We start from the raw sequence: 13,912 nt of genomic DNA, 5'->3' as shown, positions 1-13,912 counted from the left end.
TTGTGTGTTTTTTCCTTTTTCTCTTTGGTGATCTGTTTTTTGCTGTACACGAATTCGATTTGTGAATTTATTTGAGTGTTTTCATGTTATCGTATTTATGTTATCATTTGTATGTGGAATAAAGAGGGAAAAGACATCAGTATTTATATTAAAGCGCGAAAGTTGTTGTTCGTAACATTTACATTGTTAATTAAAATAATAAATTGAGAAAGGAGCAAACGAGGATAAGAACGAGGAGACGTCTGTTGGCAATTGCAAATTTTAACAAAAATTTTAACATTCGATAAAATAAACAAAAATAGGATAGTAGTAATGTCACAGAATAATAACTAGTAGCGTAATATGTATATTTTTGTCTGTTTTCTATTTATGATGTTTTTTTTTTTACGTGTAATAATTCTTTAAAATAGAGCACACATTACATACCAGTACGTTAAGTTTAACGCATCAATCCAAAAACACATTTAACATTTCAATACCATTCAAAGACAAGAAAAATAACTCCACAAAGCTAACAAACTCGCCCGTATTATCATCCCCATCACGTACTCTTGTTTGTGGAACATATTGAAATAGATCAAAGGACACGATACACGTAAAAGCTTCCGTTTAATCAAACAATTGTTAAAACCACGCTAAAAACTAAACCAGGAGTATGTTCTGGATATTAAGCAAACTACTTGACCTTAAATGAGCCTCCTAAGCCCGTGGTTAAACAAATGTTTATTTATTTGGTCAATACTTTGGAAAACACGATAGTACCATGTATGAATTATACACTACTTTTAATATTCGAGTTACAGCCAGTAAGGTTATTATTATATAGTCTCCTTGTGGTACAATGAAAACGTTTGTTTTGGTTTAGGTCAAAAAATGTTTGAATGAAAAATGTATACATCATGCTACAGTATTCCGAATCCATTATATTGTCTTCAAATACCTTTCTTAAGTGTTATAAACGTACACTCTAATAAGTAGAGTTTCATCCCAATACGCTAAAATTTCACTTACATAAACATATTGTGTGCAATTTCCTTTAAAATTCATTTCTAAAAGCCCCAAATAGTTTAACCTCCCTTCTCCCACATCGCCAATATCTCGGCACACTTCCCATAGAATTCGCGACATCTGTTAATTACCAGCCCGTATCAATGGTTACAATCGTGAACCCTCATATTTTACAAAATATTTTAACGACGAAAGTTTCGGGTTCTATTGAGTTTCGATATTTGGAAGCCAGGTAAAGTTATGTAATGGTTCGGATGCGTGACCGCACTTTTGAATGGCTGCTATCTGAGGGTGTTTTATTGAAAAAGTGTAAGTCGTGAGGAGACTACGTGACGACAGAATGTCGCCATAAATATGACTAATGTCTATTCAATTCTGGTTTACGGTTTCAAATATATGTTAGTTTACCACGTGATATATTTTGCTTGACTAAAAATAAAGTAGGAACGTCTAATCATTATTAGAATTTTATTAAAGTTTATATTATAATCAAAGAATGCAGGAACTAATCATAAGTCATTTAAAATTCACAAGCTATAAACGTCTGAAATAAATATTAGTAAATTTATGAGGTAGTCGTTATAGTTTACATTTTAATTAACCGAGTTCAACGAACGTTACAAGACCGTTAAACCTTGACCGGTAATTAAGATTAATACTGCCCTAAACTCTAGTTTACTTTTTCGTATACTACCTTTGCAAAATTCATTATTTTCGATAGCCATTTTAGCCTCCGAAACAACTAAGAAACAAAATGAAACAACAAAACCCAACAGCTAAGCGCACTGGACAAAAAGCAGGAAGGGTGCTTAAATTAGAATTAAAATGCCACTTAAAATCCTTTGGCGAAATCCTTCTAGCTTAATTAAAAACTAAATAAAGTATACGAATTTTTCTACTCTCCTTGTCCCGATTTACAGTGGATAAAAAACTTTAAAGCGCTTGTGGGCGTCGAGTTATAAAAGTGTGAGCGTTTTGTTAATAAAAAGCCTTAACTGCTAAGCCATTAAATGAAATGAGCCACAAAAACTTATGCAATAGATTCTCTGTATCATTAATCATATATTCATTGCTGTCAATCACCTAGTTTCATTGGATGTTATTTAAAATATTAGTATTGGTGATTAAAATATAGACCCACCGCAAGCAACCTGATGTATAGAGATACGGAAAACTGTTTGAAATAATTATTTTAATAGCATTTATTTGAATGTATTTATGAATTCATTCGCCTTGTGAGATGCGTGATGCGTATTCTGTACTAAAATTGCTTTTCATATAACCTTACATACAAAATACGTTTTTTATACTAAATACGATTTTGCTCATATTCGACATATGCGCAAAATCAGGCACCTTATCTGAAAATCAGGTAATATTTAATAATATTGTACCTTCCATAACTGTTTACGCAAGGCACCTATATAAAACCTCCTTAACTAGCATAAATTCACAGAAAACAGCAAATAAAACAAGCTCACGTCATTATAAAAACTTTTACTATTGCAATAATTCTTCTATACTGATATACCTATAGGCCTATAATTATTTTATTTCTACAAACGCGTTTAAACAAAGAACTGTACGAAATTAAATGTTTCCATTTAATCTGATGGAGCTTGTTCTAATTTATTTTTATTACACAATCGTTACCGCTTATCACTAAAATAATATACTTAATTATAGAGCAAAGTAACTCGCTTTCCTCACGTAACGTTTGTAATTTTTCAGTGGTTTCCATTGTTCGCGTGAATGGTGGAAATAAAAAATATCTTAATTGTACACGTAGCCGCCATGTTCCTGATACTGCAATAGTCGTTTTGAAGTCAGTTTGAATGTATGAAATGAGTTAGTTTGCTATCCTGACAGTGGTTTAATTGAAGGTAATTTTATTAAGCTGTGTAACGCTTTGTTTTCGATTTTTTAAGGGATAAGTATTAAGTATTAAGCATAATTAAGAAGATCTATACGCTATATCACTTTTTAAGTCTTTTAAATAATCAACAATATCATCAACACTTTAATATTTTCCGACAAGTAATTAGAAACTAGTAAAATTAGCTATACTAAGGAACTTCCATAAACAATTTTGCCAATTTAATGAAATTAAACAGCGGCTCGAATCTGGTTTTTGCATACCATTACTTAGTTAGACGGAGACCTTTGTCAGAAACCACGCAGCCTGTGATTTCACGCCTAATTAACAAGATGTATTCGCTCGTACACGCTCATCATGTTGTTCCATTCTAGTTATTTTGTTAACATATTTTTCATCTACACTGTGGTTAAACATCACGTCTTCGGTCTTTATATAGATTGCACGAGGACATTGAATATATGATGTGTGGCATAGTAGATTTAAAGCTAGAAGCTTACAGAAAAAGAAGGTTATATTATCAGGATATAGGTTTAGCAATAGAATTTCTAAATCGAAACTTATATAGTTAAGCAGGCGACATACTTTATAAACCATTCGGACACCGGATTTTACAGATATAGATATACAATTAGTATAGAGCAGTATTGCCATAAGTTTAAATTGGTAACTTCTAAAAATTATATTTATTATATAAATTTTCAATTAATTATAAGTTTATAGAGAGTAATTTTAATTTCAAAAGAAGATAACTTATTTCAGTTACGAAATAAATCACACGTACGACTACGAGTGCATCGGATCAAAAGTTCACAGCAAAATATCGGAGCTACAAATTTTGCGATTCAATTATAAAACGACAATTATAAAGCTGAATCGGTATTATGCCGTGATACAGTGAAATGAGCTCGTTCCGGGGTTGGTTTAAAAAATAATTTGGCTCGGAGCCAATCGCCTACTGCAACTGGTGGCGGATTTGCCCGTAATGCCTGCAAAATTAAGCGGATCACGCTATTTGCCTTAGCCATAATGTGCTTATTACAGGTACCGAAGAATCGCGATGGAAAGTTATAAGACAATGTTAATTAACTCGCGTCCTGGTTTTCTTTGTTGCAAGCTCCGTTAATGACTGTTCTTACTGCAGTAATTAAGTTTTAGTGTATTTTAGAAAGATTCAAACATACTTTGTTCTTTGATAACCTTCTTATTGAGATTGTGATGTATGGAATTTTATAGGTTGGATTATTTTCACTATTCTTACTTCAAAATATGATTTTCATTTACATTATTTACACTTAAAGATTAAGATAAAACTACTAGTAGGTATAGTATAATATTATTATGTGTGCTTTAATTACAAAACACACAATATATTCATAAAGGTAAAAAAAATAAACGTAAACTCTGTTCCTGCAATCACCGTGTAATATATGAGTGGTATAATATAAAATTACAGTCAATGGTTAGGAGTTAGAACCTATAAAGTTACTGACTGAACCCTCGAAGACATTTTTATTACCTTTACGTGTTTCTATAGCAGTTGTTTCGCAACTTTTCTAATTTTACAAGAATGTGAAGCGTCATACTTATGAGTGAAGTTCAAATCTGAAATGTTGTTGTTTGTACATTCTATTCAACGATCTTTATGTAAGCTAATGGTTCGTATCTTTGTAAAGATGGATTTTTATGTCGTAAACGGTTGAAGTTTTTTGTCACAAAAACTCCTTAACTGGTTTCCTTAATTTGGTTGAAATTTGGTTTTACGTGATAGAAGCCGGTGCCTGAAGCATCCTTCACCTCACTATTTATTAATAATATGTAACAGAAAAAACCTGTGGAAAAAAAACTGTACAATTAAAAATTAATTAGATAATATATTTATCTGAATTAAATATACAAACATACGCTAAACCTTTTAACGAAGCACTACTAAGTAATTACTGTTACGAACCGCAACTACCATAAAAGTCTAGCACGCGAACATTTTCCGCGAAAAACCTTACTTTATAAACCCTATACGTTCATATTTCACTTATAATTTTCTCAGCCTAAGATACGATCATAAAATATTTACAAAACTCGATGTTTACGATACGGGGATTCCTCAGAATTCATATTCAGTTTGTACGATGATTGTATGGATTCCACCGATTGCTTTTCCATTTCCAACGATATTTTATTGGGAACCATATTTCGGGAGAATGACTCCGGCCCACTGCGATGAGATATTGAGATCTTGTATCGAGATTGTCGAGTAACCCATATTGCTTTTTGATTGCTCCTATGTATTCCTGTTGTGTTCATGGATTGGTTTGCAATTTATAAAAATGGCGTGTGTTTTATACAGAAATAAAATATGTTTATAGTCCAATATGGTATTGGCATGAATATAAACGGTGATTGTTGGGATTCGAGATTAAAGTTGTATTAGCTTACTTTGTAGATGTTGATTGAAATAAAACGAGCGTAAGTTTATTATACTAATGATGAGGGTTTCCTGATTGTTCTCATGACCTAATTAATTATTATGGACTATAATTAAATTCCTTGATTAGAGCGAAATAAAGAGCATGTTTATTAAAATATATTGGCCATATGATTTAAATACTAAAAAACGCAAAAAATAAAATGAAATAACCACATCATAACAAGAGTGAGCTGATAACTTCAATTAGCCGCCGAATTGAAGCGTTTATAAGCTTAATGTGATTCGCAAAGAAGCAATGTATTGCACAAGCGAAGCGAGTAGCTCAGTTTATTTGATCGGTTCATTTGGAATCTCTCGATACTCGATACGACTGGCTGAACTCGATTTCGATCGTAAAGGGGAAACCAATTGTGATAGTCAAATTGTTCGAAAAATGTCGCACGACTCTTTTGGTCAATATATTATTTGCTGCTACCTATCTATTAAAAATTGTAGAGAAACTCAATAAGTGAAATTACGTGTAAACCTCATTGATTGGTTAATATTTTATCCATTAAGTTATAGTACTTATTCAGTTGTTGTCAATGTTAAAACTGGATACATTTTGTAAAAAAATATGATACATAATTCATCCAAAGATTATTTAAAAGGTACTCATGTGTTTTATTTATTTATTTAATTATTTATAATCTTTATTGCATACAACACAAATACAATTTTACTAGTTCATTTATTAAATACTTTAAGAATAATATTTTTAACCACGTGCCCGCTGTTTCCTATTTTTATATATATCGAGTGGTTTCAGAATAGCATGTTTTGGCTAGTGAATAGTCACCGGGAGGCTGAGTGAAATTGACAGATTTATTTGCGTTCGGATAAACCGGGATTGCGACTGGCTGCATTTTTTACTACGACCCGTCCGTGTAGGATTCCGAATAATTTTGTTTATCCTGACAATTGCTTGCTACTGTCATGTAGCCCGGAACTTTATGGAATTCAATACAAACGTGGAAATACGTAGCTAAAACATTTGTTACATAATTCGTAGTTTTGTAAACGAAAAGATTTATTTTTTCTGGGACTCTTCTTAAATAGAGATTTCTTTTTATTTATTAAAGTGAAACTTTTATTACATCGTCTCAAACTTTTTGGTCTGTGTAGCGCATGTCGCGTGTATCGCGGCTGCCGAGTAGGTATACCTACTCGGCAGCCGACCGACACGCGACATGCGCTACACAAAGCAGTGTTCGGAACCGTTCGAACAGTTTCACTTTTACCGTGGTTTCATAAAACCACACAACATTTTATTTTTTTTATTGTGCGTAAACTGTAAATGCATTTTACTTTGGTATAGATTTGTCATTTGAAACTAATAAACTTACATAAACCGTATACAATTTCATATTTTGCTTCGGTGCTTTACCTCTTTAAGGTTTTCTAAACCTCAACAATAAAAATAATCATTGAAAATCACATTTTGATGAAAATTATGAATAACGTTTCGCTAAAGTTTATTTTTTATTAATAAGTGCAGTATATACCTAGATTAAAAACCGATTTTACTTCGGACTGTTTACTTATACGTTACTCACATATCGTCGTTTTTTATATTGCTTTAAGATACCTATACTTATAGATAATGCAAAGGCGTCCTAGTGCAATTCTATACATAGCGCAATCTATATACAATTCAATGAAATTCAATAGTAAATAATATCCAAACACACGATATAACCTTGTCACAGAAACACGATACATCGAAACGCCGAACACCTTGCATCTCTAGGGAAATCACCACTTCCTCGTCTGAGGGCTCTAACTTGCTTTGAGGCCACGTACTATCAAAGGCAAATTGTGGTAACGTAGATTTTATGAAGGCATAAAACTGCACACATCACTAGCGTGATTGTTTATAAGTACTTCACGCGTTGAGATCAAAGGGAACTAAAGTTAGAAACAATAACGTTTTGAAGTCGTTTATGGTCACCTGTTAGTGTGAAATATCAAGATGTAATATGCGTGAAACGAAATGTCTAATTGTAGCACTTTTCAGTTTGTATAAAAAGAAAATTGTAATTGTAAAAAGTATTGAATGCATCTATAACTGATAAAAGCTCTACAATTACCATTTATATATCTATTTATTATGTTTGTGTATTAATTTTTAACTTTAATATTATTTTCTCTTTGCACCTCTATTTTCCACAGTTTCTTTAGTATTATAACGTTATAATAGCATGGAACTCCTGTAAGCGACTCTATATAAATAGTAATTATTCATCAATTTTTTTATTTTCAATTATCCAAAAAAGTAGAGTGGGGGATTAGTTTAAATGGATTGTACATAAAGAGGCTTATTGTCTATTCAAAACTATAACATAAACGTCTATACTTACTTTAGTATTCGCTCTAGGTTTGTCTGTTACGATTCCATTAACCGGGATAGCTGACGCCGTAACACAGCATCGTATCCACGCAAATTGAATGAGGAAAAAAATGTTTGCCAACTTGCGGAATTAGAACCATACGTAATCATCATAAAGACGGGGAAAATAAATTTGACGGAGGGGAACATTAAAGCGAACGTGAGTTCCCAGTTTTGACATTTGTCGCGTAATGTGACATATATTTTATTTTGTTAAAACAGTCGTTATAACTCCTTGTTACCTACGAGGTCCTTCACGATTTCGGGGTTGATAAAAAGTTTTTTTTTGTTTATTTACTCAAAATCGTATAACGTGAACGTCTTTGGTTTGATTTGACATGCGTAAAAAACATTCCTAGTTCCGCACAACTAGGAATTGCTAGTTTGAAGAACTTCTCCATGTTCTTGTTCAAATTGAAATACAACCTAATGTCTAAAACATACTCTCATATTAAGAGGATATGAGAAATAAATTGATATTCATAAAAACTTGTTTAAATAACAGTTAATATAACTTCGAATAAATTAGGTTTATAGAAATATTCAAACACAAAATAAGTAGTCCCAATAATTCAGCTAAATAATACTTTGTCCATGCCCTATCAGTTCTCAATATCATAATCCCAAATGACTTAGCGCTTGTACTTAAAATTGTTTTGACTAGCTAAAATTAAATACGCTTTGCATTTACTTGATATAATCCAGAGCTTTGAATATTAAATTAAGATGACGTGATGCAGCCCCGTATCTAGGCGAGTCGCAAACCGCATTCGACATGCATATTTTAAACCATTTCTAATTGGTTTTCGTCTGTAAAATCAACGTTTGCTGACAGTTTGAAGTATCGAGATAAGAAATTGATGGATTGTCCCAGATTGCAATGGATTAATGTAAGCAAATGCTAACTGCTAACAAGTTGTCGGAATAGATAAATTCTAAAAAGGGTTTTTCCTGTTTTATTTTAATATTAAGTTTACAAGAAAACTCATATACTTAGGTATATGAGTTTTCTCGATTTAATTTCTTCGATTTTTGAATTTGTTAACTTAAAACAAAATTAAAAATTAGAGGATTATGTAAAATTCCACTCAATAGAATAGAGATTATCTCTCAAACGCGATTTAATACAATATCAAAGTTAAACGTACGCATACTTTTTGTCAGACAGCTTACAAAAAACGTCCATCAGTGTTTACCAATCTGTTAATCTGAATCCTTTCGCACAGATTATATAATAAACTAGATGATGCACGAGTCTATGAACAGTGAAGAATTTAAACATGTACCTATAGTAGAGCCATTTTAATAGGCAACATTTGACAGTTCAACAAAATTCAACAATGTAACCTAGTAACGACGACTCATAGAATAACATGATACATATTTGGCTTTGTTAGAACTGCACATTTGCTTAACTTTTTTCAATCACGATTACATATCTATTAATTTTAATAATAATGACCAATACAAGTAATTTTAAGATTTCATTTTACTGATAAACCATACTAAACATAATAAACAATTTCTGAATTGAAGAACTGACGTCGCTACAATTTTGTGTCAATAAACCTTTTTTCTTTTTAAATACCAGAGACGTTGCTCTAAAAATCGAAATCTGACATTTAGAATCGAATGCATTGATTACTTGTGAATAAAAATCATCATAAATTAATAAATTCGATTGACAAATGTTTCAAATCCGTATCGATTAATTCACTTTAATTGATGTTTTTAAGCAGGTTACCTCTCTTCGAAGATAAAATTGATAGACGTCAAATGTTGCCTATTAAATTGGCTCGACTATAGTAGGCGACGAATATTTTATGAAAGTAATATGTAATATTATTTGTGATGACCTAAATTTTAAAATTTTGAAATGCTGTAAGCCACAATGGAACATTTATATGCAATACTGGTGCTTTTACAAAATAAGTAATTAATTTATTCGTCGGTAGGTACCATAATTTTAGTAGAGTTCCTTTGTCTTCTCTTGTCGAACCAATACTCTATGTTCAGTATATAACTGCAGTTCCAACTACAAGTTGGTAAGCTAATAAAGTGAGTTTACACCGAGCATTATAATCCCATGTGAGTAACGGTAGCGTGTGTGCTTGCGACTCATTAATTTGCTCTTGCCGCCTCTTGCCGCGGGATTTGTAGAATTAATACTATTTATGCGACGACTTAAACAATTATTCCTCGATATTGTGATATTTTCAGTCACTGTTTGTGTTTGGAAACAAGGGTGGTGTTGTGTGTATGTTACAAGTTCTGTATATTTCATAATATCAATAAACTTTTGAGACATGTGTATAACCTGCCTTATATATTTCATCTATCCAGCATTTATAATATTATTCCTAATTCGCTACTTTCGGTAGACTATAAAAATAAACTAGGGTTGGTATCTGAAGCACATATCGGGACATAAATGCAAAAATCTCTCATAGGATCTGAACGCGACTCGAGCGGTGAATTTCAAAGAGGTTCCGCTTTTGTAGCCATACACGATAAAGAGGCTGTATTAGGAAAATTAAAACTTTAGACCCTCAAAACGAAATCTTATCCCCTAATGAATAAAGATGTTAATCGGTTGAGATATAATACAAAGCAAAATTCCGATTGTCGTAGGAAAGTACATGAGAGTACGTAGTGTTATTACGGCCATTTAACTAAGCAGGTGAATAAATTATAAGCCCAAGACTTAAAGCAACTACATAAACGTTAGCGAAACTGGCTAAACCCTCGGCGTTAAGCGCTTTACGTGAATTTAAGGACAAACAGGTGTGTGGAAACGCAATAGTTGAACAGAAATGTTTGTTTCAAGAGCTATTGTTAGTAGCTTCGCCTAGTAACAGTATTTGCATTTCTTGTTCTTAGTATACATTGTATTTAAGGTCTGAGTCCATCAGCATATACTCTCTGCTAAAATTAAACACATAGATTAGAAATAAATACATCTTTTATAATATTTTGCATACTGCATTTCAGTCACATGAATGTTCGTATTCCTTCTGGAATTGCAAGTCTATTTACAAACATAAAAATTATTAAATAACTTATCAGTTAAGACTAAATCTTAAAACTTTAAAACTTCCTTTTTAATTATTTTACTATTGTTCTAACAAAACGTTTGAAATATTTTGAGACTACCCTATCCTACTAAATCTTGATTCCTTCACGTCGCTAGTCGCGCTGTGTCCAATCCATTCTGAAGAGCACTTTAGTTCATGTCAAACCCTCTCGCCAAAACACTGTCAATAGCCATGATAAAATGGCGCCAGAAACTCCATGTTGGCGTGGCCATGTCCTCTCATGTTACTGTCAATATCCGATAGAGCTAAATATACTTGCCCCGCTTTTTAAAATTACATCGCTTTTAAGAAAACACGTCCGCTGCAACGTTCAATGTTCATGTAAAATGACGTGATTATTATTTTGAAGTAGCTGCATGGCTTGGCAATTTTTAAAAGTTTTACAGTCACTTTGATTTTTCTGTGACCTTGCTATTTTTGTTACAGTATGACTACCTATACGCTATTGAGGATTACGAAATAAAAATTAATCATTGAATGTTTTATTCACAGAATATACAGAAGTAAGCTTTTAATTATAAGTAGGCAATACGAATTATAATCTTAAATACTAATCGAATACAATGAATAAGGATTCATTACAAAATGTCAGCATTACAATGTATCTTTAATTCCTCGAGTAATATCTGTCTTAAATTCAATTCCCGATACCTTGGTGGTCCTCGTGAGTTTCATTAATAATTTATATTATAGCTGTCAATCAGGGGTTTAAAAAAATAAGTACGAGAACATGAGAGACATCTGCTGTTGACTAAGGATCAATATTTGTTTAGGTACTGTGTGTAGAGCTGGGCTCGATTTTCGTCCTTGTAAACGTAATTACATATTATATAATATATCTTAAACGGTTTCTATACATTCCTTAAATATCTTCTGAACTAATAAACTTAAGAAATGTTGTTGGTGATTAATAATAATATTTACAAATATAAGTAACGCGTCACTCACAGTTTTAATACATACTTTCAAATTAATAATGATCGCTTTTTATCATATCATTAATTAAGTTATTTAAATGTTGTATTATAGAGATCAATTCTGCACATAATTTAGTACAAAAGCACAAGATTAAGATGTTAAATATCTCATCCTTGATGGCGATATATTAATGAAGTGACATCGTATGTTTCACACCTTGAATAATTTCTCTTTGATATCTCTCATTATTCATACAAGTCAATAAAATTATGCATAGCAATAAATTCAAACGCCTCTTAGTCATATGAAGCGATTTATCATATCTGCATAACACCATTAATATACTTTGCGAATGTCGACATATTATTGAGCACAAGTGCCTCGGCCGGGTTCGAACCCACGCACTCTATTGCGATCAGAATAAGCTAGGTAGCCTAGGCGCAACACGTTCACAACAATTTGTTATGTAAATGTTGTTATGTACAACCAGTGGTGAAAATTAAGAGTTCGGAGCAAAATAAATTGTACCTAATCAACATTTTTCAGGAATCTATTGACAACGGTTGTAATATGCAGCAGCGAAATTCAGTCTTTTGTATGTTATACCTTCCGTCTGTGTTCGTTTTCGAAACAGACGAACAGAGTTACATTTGAATTATTAGATTATAATAAATAAATGAATAAATAAAAATAAATAATATTATCTATAGTAGGGATCTCTATTGTAGGCAACAGAATAAGAAAACTATTGTTACATTAATTGTCTGAGAACAAGTTACGAGCTTAATATTATTTCTACGAGTATGAATTTTGCTTTCATAATAATTATATTTTCCTAATGGTTTCAAGAAAGAAAAGTACGGGGATATTTTTAGCTCTGACTTCCGTCTGAGAGACTGGGTATTTTTTATTAATCAGTGTAATGCATCTAGACCGAGTCGAACAATAATATTCTAAAAGGGCATATTTTATACTACGATGCAGTTGTTTTCATTTTTAAAAGCCTGTTCATAAGGTTCATATCTAATTCACATGATCTATTAAGTCCCTTATTCAGTTATATTTACACTGAAGTTGAAGACATCCAAGTATTAAAGGAAGGATAAATTGTACGATTCAACATAGACGCAGAAAACATACGCAGTTCAAACACATTCAGATTATAACTTGTAACGTTACGCATCTAATAACACATTCTATGAACTTAAAATTGGACTCTATTACCGGTGGATAGGTGATACATTGGTATCCAGCAATTAGAATTACCATCTACGCATTCGCAGACATGCTCAACTCAATATACTGCCGTAGCGTTCTCAAACATCCCGGCTTGTTGCATTTATCTTTGCTGTGCAAGCAATTTCGAGTCTAAGCAAGGATGCGACGCAGTATTTACAATTTGCGCTGCGGTGCTCTCGTATTTGGTTTACTCTCGAGAATATTATGGAAAGCCTCAATCGAGATGAAGACCGAAGATACATCCCACGCTCTGTACTTAATGTAATCACTATGCGGATTTGGTATCATGGACGTATTAAGACACATGAGTAGAAAGACGGAACAGAGACTAAGCTTCTTAAGAACGTGCAAAATTGTTACCTATTTTGGTAGGGTTGTCACATGTTAAGGTTAAGACAAATTAAACAAAACATTTGTTAAATAGTTTTATAATTACACACAATTATATACATACTTACAAATGTTAAACTTGTAATAATAATGAAAGGTAAAAACACACCGTGTACAATTCTCTTCTTATTAAAAAAGGGCCTAATAAAATAAACGCAAGTAGGTACTTACTTGAAAAAGTAATAATCAAAATATTTACTCACCTATTGTACTCCCTGGGATAGTTGAAGTATGATATATTTTTAGTTTTTCTAGTATTATTCATACACACAGTACAATAAACAACCATTTTTAACAATAAAATATTACGTTTTATATTAAAATATTCAAACTTGCAAGTTGCAACTAATAAAACAAACAACGTGCGTCGTATCAACCCTGAGACTGTCCTCAGCCTGTGCAAGCGCAAACCGGTTTTTTCCAGAATCGCTGCGTACGCGACAAGCGGCCTGCGGTCACACACACATGCCCCGCGTATTTGTAGTAGTGCAATCGATTCGCGCGGTTGTTTGAAGCTTAGTCTCTGTTCC

The sequence above is a fragment of the Colias philodice genome, chromosome 5 (genome assembly GCF_061535455.1).
Source record: "Colias philodice isolate Cphi_HAF_F1 chromosome 5, ilColPhil1 Martin Lab GWU primary, whole genome shotgun sequence".
Lineage (NCBI taxonomy): Eukaryota > Metazoa > Arthropoda > Insecta > Lepidoptera > Pieridae > Colias > Colias philodice.
Note: the sequence above shows the minus strand (reverse complement) of the source record.